This window comes from Pelodiscus sinensis, chromosome 2, assembly GCF_052426305.1.
Source record: "Pelodiscus sinensis isolate ZL-2025 chromosome 2, ASM5242630v1, whole genome shotgun sequence".
Classification (NCBI taxonomy): domain Eukaryota; kingdom Metazoa; phylum Chordata; order Testudines; family Trionychidae; genus Pelodiscus; species Pelodiscus sinensis.
The window spans coordinates 78,451,782-78,457,500 of record NC_143053.1 but is presented as its reverse complement, the minus strand read 5'-3'; positions in this window follow the sequence as shown (position 1 = coordinate 78,457,500).

Here is a 5,719-nt window from a genome sequence, read left to right as displayed (position 1 = left end):
CGGATCACTCTGGTCTCTTCTGCTCTCTCCCTTTTCTCTTCAGAAATTAAAGCAGAGCTGCATCTGAGAGTGGAAAAGGTCCCCCTTCTGGTAGGATGGATGTAAAGGAAGGCGACATTTAAAAAGAGGGGGGCGGGGGAGTTTCTTGCTGGGTTTGCATTGTTGTTAACTTTTTTTTTAAGTGTTGTCCTAGAGATGCTGGGTGTGTTTTTGTTACTAAACCAACTCTCCTGCCAAGTTTCACTCATTGTGAATTAATTTTGAAGGCCAGGGTGTTTTGTAAAAACCATTTTTCTGAGTGTGTTGATGAAGGACTTTCCAATGTGATTTTACAATTAATATTTTTAAAATCTCACTCCTCTTTTTAATTTTAAACTATTCATTTAAATCGGCACGGTTTAGCAACCCTGGAAATAACTTTTTTAAAAATATTTGTTAGTATGAGGTAGTAAAAAAACATGCTGCATTCAGTGACTAAATAATACATTACCCATAGAGATGTTTCTAAAATTGATTACATTGTTTTGCAATTACAATTTTGTTTACTAATCCTTCTGTAGAATCAGGGATATCCTACTAGCTGTGTGAGTCACAGTTTGGAACAATGATATTTATTTGCTGATAGATTAGACATAAATACAGTAAATCAGAAGTTAGAAACAAAGAACCTGAAAAACTGCTGGGACCTATAGTTTACTTTACTAAAGATTTACTATACATTAATCAGTATGATTAACTATATCAGTGTCTACAGTTAGATTTGGAAAAAGCACAGGTTTGTTTTGAAATCAAGGCAATCTCATGCAAATCAACGAAGAAAAAGAGAAACACACATGCATCATCATAAACTCGCTATACTTTCACTGCCTTAACATTTTTTTTCACCGCATACTAAAATATAATATTGAAATTCAAAAGCAGTGCCTCAGAAAAGTGCATAGAAAATATGTTCTTATGTTATTATTAACATAGCTTCATCAACTTCAGAATTATAAGTGATGTCCACTGTTTATATTCATGCTGTGAGTGAAACAAGTGTCATTATATCATGCATAAAAACATAATTTCTGATTGAAGAACAGGGTTATGTTTACTCTACAAGAAACAAAATCCATATAGGTAATGTAGAAAATACTTCAGATTGTTACTGATAAATGGTAGAAGAGTTCTGTTCATAGTCACAAAAATAACTCCGAACAGAACAAAGCACTTCATCCAGAAGTACGGCTGTTATGGTAGCAATATGGGTGCCATGATTTCACTTAATGGTTGTGTTATATATGACAGGAAGTGTCTGTAACCCAGTGGTTCTCAAACTTTTTGGCTCATGGCCCATCTGGCTCAATGCAAACCTTTCCGTGGACCACCAATTGCTAATGGAAACTCACCATTGATTACATAATGATGCCCGAGACATTTTGCTAGTGCCGCAGTTAGGAAGAATGGTTTAATTTAACCAGTAAGAAAGGAAATATTAAGTTATTAAACAGATTAAGCATTTCAACTTTCTCGTGTTAGTTTATCAAACTTTATTTTAAATAAAGTAAAATATTAATTTATGTTCAACACAAAAAGGTTTCAATGTTTTCTTTATTTATGGCAGGTGTGGAGAACCTTTTTTGGAACCAGGAGCCATTACCCCACAAAAATATCAGTTGGGAACTACACAAGTGAGAAGCAAGAAATACCCTCCCAAAATCCCCAACCCTCTCTGATGTGGCCTCCAACTGAGACACCTCGCTCCTCTTGCACTCCTGCCTCTCAGGGTGAAGGGGAAGGATAGGGAGGACAGAGGATTAGGGTTTCCATGGCTGGATTTATTCTTCTGGAGTTCTGGGGTTAGTGGATTTTGTGGATCCCTCAGGCTCGGGTGGGAACAAAAATGAGGGGTTAAGTGTGTGGGACAGGGCTATCAGTGAGATGGATAGGGATGGGGGTTCAGGATCTGGGCGGGAGGTGGAGTGCAGGAGCAGACTGGGATTAGGATGTCTAGCCAGGAGGAGTGGGCAAGAGCAAGGAAAAGTGCAGTGTGTGGCCAGGAGGAAGAGTGCAGGAGGGAGGGTGGATTCAGGAGCAGAGTGGGGGTAGGGTGTCTGGCCAGGAGGGGTATAGTGCAGGAGCAAGGAAGGGTACAGGAGTGGGTTGGAGATAAGGTATCTGGCCAGGAGGGAGGGTACAGGAGCAAGGGAGAGTGCAGAATGTGGCCAGGAGGGAGGGTGCAGGATCTGTCCAGGAGGGAGGGTGCAAGAGCAAGCTGAGGGTGTGGGGTCTTGGCGGGGGGGGTGTGTGAGTGAGGAGGATTGGGGTACAGGGTCTGGGTATGAGGGGGTGTGCTTATGTTGCTTCGTGCCCAGTGGCGTAGCGAGGGGGGGCAGTTGCCCCCCACACGCTACGCTAGAGGGGCACCAATTTATCAGCGGAGGGAAGGACGGCACCAGAAGTCCTAGGACCCTGCAGGTGCCAGCCAGACAGCACAGGAAAGGACAGCACTAGGACCCCACAGGTGCCAGCCAGACATCACAGAGTAGGACAGCACTAAGACCCCGCAGGTGCCAGCCAGACAGCACAGAGAAGGACAGCACTAGGACCCCGCGGGCACCAGCCAGACAGCACAGAGAAGGACAGCACTAGGACCCCGCGGGCACCAGCCAGACAGCACAGAGAAGGACAGCACTAGGACCCCGCGGGCACCAGTCAGACAGCACAGAGAAGGACAGCACTAGGACCCCGCGTGCACCAGCCAGACAGCACAGGGAAGGACAGCACTAGGACCCCACGTGCACCAGCCAGACAGCAGAGAGAAGGACAGCACTAGGACCCCGTGGGCACCAGCCAGACACACAGAGAAGGACAGCACTAGGACCCCGCGTGCACCAGCCAGACAGCACAGAGAAGGACAGCACTAGGACCCCGCGTGCACCAGCCAGACAGCACAGAGAAGGACAGCACTAGGACCCCGCGTGCACCAGCCAGACAGCAGAGAGAAGGACAGCACTAGGACCCTGCGGGCACCAGCCAGACAGCACAGGGAAGGACAGCACTAGGACCCCGCGGGCACCAGCCAGACAGCACAGAAAAGGACAGCACTAAGACCCCGCGGGCACCAGCCAGACAGCAGAGAGAAGGACAGCACTAGGACCCCGTGGGCACCAGCCAGACAGCACAGAAAAGGACAGCACTAGGACCCTGTGGGCACCAGCCAGACAGCACAGAGAAGGACAGCACTAGGACCCCGCGGGCACCAGCTGCTTCCGCACCTGCAGGAAATTGAAACTGAGCGTGAAGCACCCAGCGGAGGCGGTGGACAAAGCGGAGGTTCAGGCAGAGCATGCACAGAACGTAACTCGCGCACAGGCCCCATCTGCGACTACAACCCCCTCAATCCCCTTCGCCACCAGTTGGGCTGAGGTGCCACCTGTTGGGCTGCAGTATCCGGGTCCTCACCTGTAGCCCACCCCTCTGAGAAACTGCAGCCACTGATTGGCCAGAGGGCGCGTCAGTCTGGCTGGAAACAAAATAGCCCCATGCACGGAGGGAGCCCCACATGGCGGCTGGACTGGCAAGAGGGGGTCCAGCTGGGGGTTGGAGGGCACAAATTTTGCCTTTGCCCCCAGGTGCATAACACCCTTGCTATGCCTCTGTCCGTGCCCCCCTTGCTCCCAGGCACAGCCTCCTGCTGTTCCCATTGGCCACAACTCCAATGGGAGTAACAGGGAAAGCCTCTAGACAGCATCACTGCACTGCTATTTTGCCCTGGCACTGCGCTGCCAGGATCCCCCCCTCCCTCGCATGCACCCAATGGGTGCGTCTAGACTGGCAAGATTTAGACATGCCAGTCTAGACGCAGCCTTATGAGTGGGAAGCTAGAAATGATGGATTGCCAGAGTGGGCTCCCCGCTGGGGGGGGGGGGCAGAAGGGGCTGAGCTCGAGCAGCGGACCACCTGTAAGGCAGCTGCAGACCACTAATGGTCTGTGGACCACTGTTTGAGAACCACTTCTCTAACCCAAAGTCGTGATAAAATCTATACCTATGCTTCTGTATGAATGAAAGCAAACTTTTTGACCAGAGAGAAAAGACATGCTACATTTCTTAAATGTTATTTTCCATTCAATAGATATTTCCATTTTTATTTCAGTTTTCCGCATGTCAGCTGGGGTGGTTCTGCTTAGATGTTAAACGTCTCAGGTGTGTGTGTGTGTGTGTGTGTGTGTGTGTGTGTGTGTGTGTGTGTGTGTGTGTGTGTGTGTGTGTGTGTGTGTGTGTGTGTGTGTGTGTGTGTGTGTGTGTGTGTGTGTGTGTCCATTTGTTTAAGAACTCCTCCTAAACAGTCAGAGCTCTAGGGCCACCAAATTTGGTATGCAGCTTCCTCGTCTCCTAACTTAAAGCAAACTCAGGGTTTTGTTTGGCCAGGACAATCAGAAGCCCTGGGAAAATGACTGTTTTCAATAAGGGTATATCTACACTGCATTCCTCTTTCGAGAGAGGAATGCAAATGCAGCCGAGCAAAATTGCAAATGAAGCGTGGATTTGAATTTCCCGTGCTTCATTTGTATAATGGCATTCAGGCACTTTTTCAAAATACCCTATTTCAAAAGAACAAATGCAGTCTAGATGGGGTTAGTTCGAGGAAAAAAAAACCCTTCTTTCGAAATAACCCTTACTCCTTAAAAATGAGGTTTAAGGGTTATTTCAAAAGAAGGGTTTTTTCTCAAAATAACCTCATCTAGACTGCATTTGTTCTTTCGAAATAGCGTATTTCGAAAAAGCGCCCAGACACCATTATGCAAATGAAGCACAGGAAATTCAAATCCGCCTTCATTTGCAATTTCACTCAGCTGCGTTTGCATTCCACTCTCGAAAGAGGAATGCAGTGTAGACGTACCCTAACATGCAAAGGGAGGGGCTGCTTTTCAGAGGGACATGATATGAGAATGGTGACTGGGGGCAGTGAGCCAGCAGGGGAGAGCTATATGCAGACTGTCCACTGGGGGCAGCTCTACCACCACGAGAGTGACCAGCAGGGCTGGGGTGCCACCGTTTTGACTGTAAGCACACTGAGTAAGTAGCCAACTGCCCCAAACCCTTTCCTGTCCCTTGGCTGCAGCACTTGGGATGGGGTGTGAGTGTGTGAAAAAGGCTCCTAGTGGTCAGGAGTGGGTTGGGGGGGAATGCCCTGGTGGTCATGGGAGGCTACGGGAGAGAAAAGGCCCATACCAGATGGAACCGCAGCCCTAAGCTCCTCCTCACCCCTCAATCCTCACTCTCATCCCCCAACCTCCTACAAACCCTCCTACATCCCCAAGGCCCTGCTCTGAGTCTTGCACATACACCCACACACACCCAGCCTCCTGCCCTGAAGAACCCGGGTAACACCGGATAAGTCTGCTAGTTCATTTTATATTTATTTGCTTACAATTACTTGTTTTTCCTTCTGTTGGCAATTAGCAACATGCATCTTACATTGTCCACTCTCTCTTTCTCCCTTTGACATGAGCAGCCTAAATGTTTCTACAAAAGCTGGAAACATCCATCTTTTATATTATGTTCTTTCCAGGACATGTATGACTGTCACTGAAACAACACAATATCACAACATCTCACAAACAAACATATTATTTTTTACTTTGACATATCAGAACCAAAAAGCACTAGAAAATGTAAATTGGATTCTTAAAACTCTTCCAGTTTAATTTAAACTATTCAGAGAATTAAAGCAA